We start from the raw sequence: 11,173 nt of genomic DNA on the forward strand, positions 1-11,173 counted from the left end.
TTGCAAAACATAATATTCTTTGACTAAGATGTGTCATTAAACTGTACACATCCAATACTTAGAACAAAAATATTATGTTTGCCTTATAAATAATGTTATTTGATTGTTTGTTGTTTCATTAGGCTAATTCACATTAAATACTTTGAAATTATATTTTTTTGAAAAGTGAAGAAAAATCCTATCTTTTTAGAAATAATTTGTGCTTAAATTATAAATCTATTTGGAAAATGATAGTTTGATTTATTTTAACTATCACTAAAACTTAAGAATCAATATACTAATAAATATGATTAAACTTACATTTTGTGGATTCTAATATCTTAATAATCTTTCTTTTACAACTTATTTGCTAATCCTAATTGGGTTATTTTTCTTCTTAAATATCTTTATTTTCAATGTTTTATTTTATTTTATTGACTTTAAATCTTATCAATCTTTGGAGTTAGGTTAGAATTTATTTAATTTTGGTTTAAAATAATTTCTTTTTTATTTTAGACAACTCATTTGGATTCGACATCCTTGCTTACATGAACCCTATCCTATATATATGATTCGTACGCTTGCGATTTACATACTTAAAACATACCCATTTTGGGTCCATCATTACATGTGTGTGATTTATATTGTTTTTCTTTTTTTGAATTTTAGTGGTCTATACAACAATACTACAGGCATAGATTCTCAAAAGTTAGCAGCACAAACTAATAGTCATAAAGGAAAGTTAACGTTTCGACCGTTCTAAAGAAAGTTTTGAGATCAAGGAACCTCGCTGAGCTTTGGCCTACAAAATAAGCCTTCTAAAGTTAGTGTGTTAATAATCTTGTTATACATGACTTTATTTATAAAAGAAACAACATATTTAAATCTATGTTTCGAAATTTATGATATAAACTAATCTTAGCCCCCACATGTAAGAGTATGATTCGTTGGAATGAAGAGAGAGAATGAGAGCAATTTTAATTATTCTTTTCTTTTAAAAAGTATTTAACACCAAAAGTCCAAAATAAGCAAACTTTTTGCCAGTGTATAGGTTGTATATATGCTTCTAATATATTATTTGTCCTTTGAAACTTGAGTATTGGTGACTAATCTGCATAATATCTGTCCTTTCGAGCTTGAGAAGTTTTTTATTTTTAAAAAAAATATATGTAATTAAGAAATAGTCATTTTTTGTTTCCATTCATGTGATGGAATACCAGGCCCAAAATATAAACGATGTTGTTACTGATTTTTACAATCATATAAGGACCTATATAAACATTCATTTTATTATTTTTTGTTGTTGAATATATTAGTTTTATTATAAATCTAATTGGTTTATTATGATGATTTTGATTAGGTTTTCATTTGGATTGGTCCTATAGCATTGGAGAAGAGCTCATTGAAAGAGGTATGCTCTATTTGATATTTTATTCTTATCAACTTTAAATTTTTTACAATTATGATTTGAAATTGTATAAATTTAGTGGAGTTTGCATATATTAAATATTCATTCATAGTGAAGTAGGTTATAAGAATTGTGTGCTGCTATGATAATAGGAGGTTGAGAACTTGTGTGTCTTAATGAAGTAGGTTATGAGAATTGTGTGTTGCGGTGATAATAGGAGGTTGAGAACTTGTGTCTTAGTGAAGTAGGTTTTGAGAATTTTGTGTGTTGCGGTGATAAAATGATGAAAAATTGTGTGCTGCAGTGATTTAACATCAGTGGATAGTTCAAATTATTTCTAACTAAATCTCTTAATCTCATATAGGTACAATATGGAGAGTAGAAACAAGAGGCTTGTTCTTGGTTCAGTTAAGGAAATGGAGCTTGAAACCACTTCAAATCAATTTGTTCATTTGTAAGCTGGTACTGTGAAAGCAATTTTGGCAGAAAAGAGGAGGCAATTAGCCTCTAAGCTTGGAGGAATAGAAGGGGAGATTGGAGGATCTAGACCAACTAAAAATTTGCTAGATGTAACTCCTCATTCCAAGAAGAAGAAATCACTGTGTCGCTTTGCAACCCCTATTAAAGTTGTAATGGATTCCCCACCTACATCTAAAAGATCTGATGAAGTAGCATTTGATATAAATCCAACTAATGAGGAAGACAATGAGGTTGAAGTTGACATAGCCCCACAACATAAGTCACTTGGAGATAAAAATGTTGAAGAAGTACAATAAACAACTATGTTTATGGAAGAAGGTAGCAATCAAGCAGTATCGCCAATCAATGACATGAAGAAAACAAGAAGATCTCTATGTCATATTGTTGACAATGAGCTTGAAGATGAACTCAACACCCCACAATGGAATGCTGAAACTATGATGAACAAGTCACCCAAATCTAGGTTGATCAGGACACCATCCAAAGGTTCTCTTGCTGCTAATACAAGGTCTTCACATTGCCAATCAATTGAACAAGAGGAACATGTCAATCATAACAATGGAAACTCTCTAGATAACCCTCTAGAGTATGTTACTCAACAAAAAAGAAAAAGATGCCCAACAAAGATGAAAGGTATTGCTCTTAGTAACGGTCATATTGTTGTAAGGTTCAATGCAAAAGGGCAAGCTGTTGGGGATGGCTCGATCTCTTTGTCTTCGTTTGTTGGTCCTCTTGTAAGGGAAATTGTACCTTGCACAATAGCTGACTGGCGAAAGGTCCTAAAAACAATGATAGATGTGTTGTGATCAACAATTCAGGTACTAAATATGATTTTATTAATGGATTAAAGCGTACTTTGGTTTCTTATAAATTAACAAGAATTTTCAATGCAGTCAAGGTATATGGTGGACAAAGAATGGAAACGAGACTAGTGTATGAAAGTATGGCAGATTTGTGGAGAGCCTCCAAGTCAAGGCTAGTTATTCAGATTAGGAAGCTACCAAATGAACAAGAATGACTAAAGTTAAAGCCTGATAATACCAAGTCAGAAACTGAATGGAGGATATTTGTTCATGAAAATCCAGTAAACAATTTCACGTACACTTAAATTGTTCATTTTATTGTGAAAAAACCAGCAAGCAATTTCATATCATTTTTACTCATGAATCTATGCTTTTTACTCACAAATCTTGTTATTTTTAAGCTTGGAACTTCATATCTTGACCTATATATGGACTCTATAATTTGTTTTTTTTTTGTTTATATTTGGTTGAATTATGTTTATTCCATATTTGTGAAGTTATAATAATATTTGGTTTCAGTTTTGACTCCTAAATCTGATTTGGTATATGATTTGGACTCCAAAATTACATAGTTATATTATAATTCTATCTATAAATATAACAAATTATTCTAATCATTAAAGTTATTGAATAATAAGGTTTTTTTAAATGTCATGGTATATGATTTTACAATATGCAAACCGTGTTGTCAAATAATTAACATTACTTTTTATAAATGCCATCAATGCTATTAGAAAACATTCTGCATGTGCTATAGTATCAACTCATATAACAAATAAACAATATTGTAAAATTTCTCACATTACGTTCAACAAATGTCATTAAAAGCGTTAAAAATAACAATTAAAACACTATCGTAAATAAGTATTCACAGTCTTCACAAAAGTAGTTATGACAAACCCAAAGTGTAATGAAATCTTACTATAATATTTATAAAATGCTATAGTACACGTTTCTATAACAGGGCTCAATGACATGCTTAAAACACTATCGAAAGGGTGGGACTTTTAATAACATCAGATGACATAGCGTTAACTTTAACACTATATTTTTTTAATTGATAGCGTTTTAGAAACACGATTGAAAGGCATTTTTCTAGTATTGTTAGCTCTCCCCATTACTTTCCCCCTTTCAGGTAGCCAATAGGGTTTCTCCTTGGCACGCACAGTGATGTGGGAAGTTCGGATGCCTAGGCATGTATGACACAAGGTGTCTTATGAGCGATTAACGATCTAGTTGAGCGCCAAGAAAGTTTACGAAATTTATGTGTTATGGTTTATGTTTTATTTACGTTAGTGGGACTTATTATCTTATTTTATTGTCAACACTGCATAAAGACACTACATTTTTATTTTAAACTATTTGGCCCAAATTGTATGTTTTATCAAGGCCCACTTAACATTTTCTCTAAGATGATATTTTTCTAGTAAATATGAGTTGAGTGACATTTTTACAAAGTAAATAGATTAGGGCTTTCTTACAATCAGATTAATGAAACAAAAAAAAAACATAATTTATAAGGCAAAACATAATATTTTTGTTCTAAGCATTGGATGTGTACAATTTAATGACGTATCTTAATCAAAGAATATTATGTGTTTGCAAGACAAATAACAAAGTGTAATAATATCGAACATTCTAAAATACAAGATATTAAAGATTAAATAAATATATAAAGAAGAAAAAATCAATAAAATTTGTTGCACTAAATGGGAAGTCAACATACCAAAATAAACATTATGTAGTTACAAGCTGCTTTATCATGGCCTTAATATTGTTATGAAAAATATTAGAAACACATAACTAGAGTGAAGTACATATTTAAAATAAAATACATACTTGATAAAAAAATAATCTTCAAAAAACAACAAATGGAAGAGAAGAAAATATAGAGAGAAGAAGATAATAGTAGCAAAAGTGAAGTACCCCCAAAATGCTCTTGAAACTATCTATTTATAGCAAAAATGAAAGCATTAAAATAATGAATTTAAATTAATTAATTTTATTGAATTAAATTTTAAATACAGAAACATGGCGTAGGTAGTGTAAAAATAACTTGGGAAATATGCAAATGAATTTTGGGGTATTGTGATTGTAATGCCTCACGATTTGGGCACCTACTAGTAGTCGGTTCGACCGGTGAAAACTTATATAATTATTATTTTGAATAGTAATATTGGCTTGAGAAGCCAAAATCTTGTTGTTCATGATAGCCATTTGGAACAACACCCTAATCTATTACTTTAAAAAAATGTTGCTCAACTCACATGTATTAAAAAATAAAAATACAATTTAAAGGAAAAGTTCAGTGGGGCCTTGATAAAACATGCAATTTGGGCCCAATAGTTTGAAATAAAAATGTTGTGTCTGTATACAGTATTTGGAAATAAATTAAAATAATAAGTCCCACTAACATAGTTAAATAATAACATAAACTCTTAATTATTCTTGGCACTCATCTTGATCGTTATTCGTTCATAGGACACCCCGTGTCACACATGCCTAGACGTCGGAACCTCCTACATCACTGTGCGTGCCAAAGAAAAACCCTATTGCCTACCAGAAAGGGGGAAAGTAAGGGAGTGAGCTAAAAGCCTAGTAAGGAGGTACAAACAAATTTCAACAATATTCAAGAAAACACAAGAAGACTAAATTCATATCGAGGATTACTGTTAAGGCTCAGGACTGAGGATCGTGCTCGGGACCGCTCTTTAGAATCTGCTCGGGATTCGAGGTAAGAAAACTGCACCTAAGTGGTTGTGAATGGGACTGAGATTCCCTGTAATTGAACATGTGTGTTCTGTTAATTATATATCTGTTATGTGTGATATGAATGTATGACCTAAGGGTGTCGGGGCTGATGATAAGCGTACTGAACACAGCTCGGCCTAAGCGAGTCGGGATCAGCTAAATAACCAGAGGGCTCGACCTAAGGGCACCGACACCTAAATATTTGTATTACATATTGAGTTATATATTTGAAAGCATATGTTTAACGTTGCCTAGCTTAATACTTGTATTTTGCTGATTAATTGAACTGGTTGGATTGAAGTTTGTTGTATGCTGTTGTTGTTGTCTATGCTTGTTGATTATGGTTTTTCTTGCTGAGCCTTGGCTCACGGGTGCTACGTGGTGCATGTAAAGGCAAAGGGAAGCTGGACCAACCATGAGTTGGAGAGCTTTGGAGGCGAAGTGTACATCAACAGCTGCTCGATCGCCACAGCTAAGGGAATTCCATTTAGACTGGCTATAGTTGTATTAACTTTTGAGAGTTGTTTCCGCCATGTAAACCTTATTTTGGGATCCCATGTACCAAACTTTTATTTTAATTAAAATCAATCATTTTATGATCAAAATCTTTTAACCCTAACATGTTAAAATGACTTTAGAAACACAATTATGTTCAGACGACCTGATTAGCAGGTCTTGCACTATTTTAAACACACAGTGTAACAGTCTTGGTTACCCAGGGTGTTACAGTGAGAAACTGGCCAGTCCCTCCAAAATATTTGAGTCTACAGCGACAACATGTCGTTGTTATAGGACAACAAAAATCTAGTGAGAAAAATGGGAACCCTTTCCAAATTTTTAATTCTTGTAGGGATGACATGTTGTTGCTATAGGGATCGAAAAAAATATGGAGGGAAGTTGACCGCCAAATTTTTCTGCCAAATTTTCAATATAAATAGTGACGACATGTCATCCCTATAAGGACCTAACCAGTGTGTCTTGTTTTTAGCGATGACTTTCTTACCCCTATAGCGACGACGTATCGTCACTATAGAACCCTTCGATATAACCCCCAACTCGAGCCCTTCTTCTCTAGTTTCTCAAAATCTCTGAACTTTCAGAGATGGTTTCTCCATCTTATACCACCGCAAGCCACCACCCTAGGGTGTCCTGTCCCCATTTTCACAATTTCTTTGTAAGGTTCATCAATCTATACATTATTCTTTATATTGTGCCCCTAAAATTGTAGTTTTTTTAATATATGTGTTGTATTTGGTTGAAATGGGTTTTTTATTTTTTTAGATTGCATTGGATCATCCTGAGCCCTTGGGTAACCCCCCAGCCCGAGCCCGAGCCCGTGGATAACTCCCCAACCCGAGCCATTAGGTATTTTTTTAAATATATATTTTTTTGTGATTAATTAATGTATTGATAAAATGTTCATTTATGTTTTGAAAATTGTGTAACTGGTTATTTTAGAAAGTGTTAATTTTATTTTTTTCATTTCAGATTTGTATGTTTGTTAATTTGATTATATTTGTGTTTTTTTTAAAAGAAAGGTTGTAAAAAAAATCAATTTGACATGAAAATGTTTAATGGTTGTTTAATTTTTTATTGTAATAAAATCAAATATTAGGTTATAATAAAATGTTAGGTTAGGTTAGATGATTTACTTTTTTTTTAATTGTATGCTAGGTTTGATAAATCTATGTTATATTTTTAATGTTATTTAAGATTATAGTTAATAAAGAAATGACGATGATTTATTTAAAAAAAACTGTAAGAATTTGTATTATTTATTTATAATATGTTTTGAGTTGTTGATTTGGGAATTTAAATGATTTTAATTAATTTTATGGATGGTCTGGGAGTAGTTTTGTAGTTTTTATGTAGATTTTAATTTTGGGGATAGGTTAGATTACAGAATAGTTTTAAGGTTAGTGTGATTAAATTTTTTAATTATATTTAAAGTAATTCATAAAAAAAATTATAAAGTTGAAATTAAAATAATAATTTTATAAGTATAAAACTTTATTGTTATTTTTTTAAATAATAAACAATCATCCAACACGTTGATAGGCGAACACGAATGCTAATGATACATACGTAAGTAACTTTCTAAGTTTTTTATATATGTTTATTAATTATTTATATTATGTATTAATTGTATTGTTTCTAAATTACAGGAGGCCTTGCAGCAAGAAGTTTAGACGCAAACACAATCCCAATCCTCATCTTCAGTAGGAAGTGTCTCTATCGATGAGATGCAAGTCGTCACGAAGGTACTTGGTCAACGTCATGGCCACAACCGAGGTGTTGGATGCAAGTTGAAGGGCACTAGTTCTCTTGCCATGAAGGCCACTGGAGCCACCAGAGCCCCCTCGCAGTCAGAGGCATCACCATTTACATTGACCACAGTCAGCCTATTGCAATGGCACCAACAACTCATATAATGGCTCCCATCTGTTACCAACCTCCCCTGACTACACAACTGGTACCACTGCAGGTGGTACAATAGGGGCAGCACTCCCTGATGGAGCCTGCTGTCGCAGGATACGGATCTACTCATCATGACTCTATAATCGACCCTGCATATCTGCCATTAACTGCTGCCAGTTCTCAGGGACTGGCGGAGGATTCTGGCCCTGATCATCACTCCCGGTCCCGGACCTAGTGTCGGCTAGTCGCGTAGATTTTATTGGATGCATAGCTATCCAAGTCAATCTGCAAATAACAACTCAGCAGTCAGACCATGATGACAGGGTAAAAACTTCTCCAGGATCCATCAATAGAACATAACCAATCACAAACAACCAACATATAAGCATCCATCCCCATGCACTGGCTACTAATAAGCACACCTCCAATCTCATTAAACAATAGCTATAAAACAAGCATTCACCCATGCACAATATACAATTAATCATCCATATATTCATTTACATGCATGGCAATGCTAATAAACATGCCCCAATATTCTCACACAACATTCAAGGGCCAGGCCCTATCAGTATCTCATGCTTCCTAATAATCCAATAAATAACAGCATTCATAGCTCATTTCAGGCACATAAGCACATAAACACATATACACATTACCGAACCCTGATTTGAGCTTGTCTCTAGCAACGAATGTACATGTCCAGCCTGTCTTCAGGAACCCATAAACCTAGGATGCTCTGATACCAAGTTGTAACGCCCTAGATAGCCAAGACCGCTACACTGTGTACTTATAAAGGTGCAAGACTTGCTAAGCAAGCCATTAATTTAAAAAAGTGTCACTAAACATGTATGAGCTGGGGTTAAAAAGGTTTTGGTCTCAAAATTTTCATTTTATATAATTAAACTGTTATATACATGGGATCCCAAAAGGAATAGAGTTAAAAATTTGGGTTACAGACTTCCAAAATAATACAAACAACTGTTAGCCATACTAAGGCAAAATGGACAATCTTTGCGTCTCTCATCCCTGCCTAAACCTCAACCGTGGCGACTGAGCAGCTGACCATGTACATTTTGCTCGCAAAGCTCTCCTAATCAAGGCTGATCAAGTTTGCCCTTGCCTTTACCTGCACCACGTAGCACCCTTGAGCCAAGGCCCAGCAAGAAAACATGTGCAACACAAACAGTAATAACAGATAGTAAATTAACTAAGCATGAACTCTCATCAAATAATCCACACTAATCATTCAGCATTTATTCATAATCGTGGATGCAATCAAACACTTATAACATTCATAACACATAATAATCAGGGCCGACAACTTAGGTCGCACCCTCTGTTTACCCCACTGACTCCGGCCCTCTTAAACCGAGCTCAGTGCATATTAAGTTGTCCTTGGCTACCAGTGGTCAAGCCGCGCCCTGTGCGCTAGTGTAACCCTTGGCACCCTTAGGCCGTTGGTTCTCTAATTAGCTTGCATGGCATAATACCATCTTTTCAAGCATACACAATAGGGAACCCTTAGTCCCATCACATATATTCAACCAGGTGCAGTTTTCTTACCTTTGATCTTTGCGGTTTCGGATTAAGAGCAACGCTCCTTAGGCACGATCCGTTCCTGAGCCTAAGCTTTTATCACCTAGTCACAACCAAGGTATATGGTTCCTTTAATATTCAAATTAGGGTTTCCGGTTACAAAACTAACTTCCGGGAATCTGAATTCCACCAAGCACGGTGGTCAAATCGATCCCGAGCATTCTAGACCACATTCCCATGCCTAAAATCCCCATATGTTCAAGTGTGCACCCAAGGGTTGCGGCCCTTGAAGCTTAGCCGCGGCCCTGCCCTCAAAATAGAACCAAGGGCTTGCCTGGAAGGAGACACACGATGCGGCCCTTGCATTGGGCGTCGCGGCGCTCACCTTGGCCGAGCCTCCTTGGCTCATCTTCATCCTAGGGCCACAACGCTCTAGAACAGAGCCACGGCCCTTCCCTTCGAGCCCAGAAATTTCACCATTTCAATCCTTAAAACCTTATCCAAAATCACCCCAAAGCTTCCTAATTCAAAAACAAACATTCCCAACAGTTTTAGGATGACTTTGGCAACATAATTCAATAGAAAACTCAGCCTAAAACTCATAGAAATCCATGTTTCAATCTCTGAAACTCAAGAACCTCAAAACACCCAACCAGCCATGCAAAACTCGAATTTACACCTCTAATCATGAATTAGAGCTTACCTCTTCAGTTGAACTCCTTCTCTAAGCAAACTCCGAGCTAAGTCTCAAGTTTATCAGCTCAAATTCAACCTTAAACATTAACAATACAATCATCTCAATACCCAGCTAAGAACTCAAAGCTTCTAACTTCAAAACACAGTTTAATTCTTACCTTAGCCTTGATTAAGTGTTCCCTGAATAATCTCTGAGCTAAGCTTCAAAATCCCCCACTGAATTCCCAGCAATTCCCAGCTCAAAGTCCAGCAAAATTCTCAGTTTTCCCCCTTGTGGTTTGCCTAGCTTCCTTGAGAGAGAAAAGAGCTGAGAAGGAGAAGAGAAAGGTCGGTCTATTTTTAGTTCTACTATTTTCCTTAAGTTTATCTTATCCCGTTAAGTTAAACCCAAGGCTCGGGTGCCGGAACCGTCCCCGAGGGCAAAACAGTAAATTTCCCCAATATTCCCGCCTAGACTTCCTAACCTCAAATATATCTCCATATATCTATTTTCATATCCCGATAGTCTAAATAGCTACTCGATACCTAAAGCACCCCTGACTTATTCAAAGTCAACTGCTAAGCCCCGTTGTGACTTATCCCCGCTATCTAGCCCTAGGATCGCCTCGAGTCGTGCTCTCCAGACCTACCCACATAATAATGTGGTTCTCACAATACCATATACATATCACATTAATACCAATATAATCATACAGGCATTATTAATCATATAATTATGCATTTAAATCTATAAAATCATTCAAATCACATTAAACTCAATAATGCCCTCCTGGCACACTAATCAAGGCCCTTAAGCCTCATTAAAGAATTTGGGGTCGTTATAACTATCCCCTCCTAATGAGAATTTTGTCCTCGAAATTTACCTGAATAGCTCGGGATACTGATCCCGCATCGCTGTCTCTAACTCCCAGGTCGTTTCCTCGACCTTGTTATTTCTCCACAATACTTTCACTAACGAAATTGTCTTTTTCCGTAAGACTTTGTCCTTCCGATCTAAAATCTGAACTAGTCGCTCCTCATAGAACAAGTCTGTCTGCTACTCTAAGTCCTCATACTTCAGCACATGTGTTGTATCAGAAACATACTTCCGCAACATGGA

This window comes from Humulus lupulus, chromosome 9 (genome assembly GCF_963169125.1).
Source record: "Humulus lupulus chromosome 9, drHumLupu1.1, whole genome shotgun sequence".
NCBI classification, from domain to species: Eukaryota; Viridiplantae; Streptophyta; class Magnoliopsida; order Rosales; family Cannabaceae; genus Humulus; species Humulus lupulus.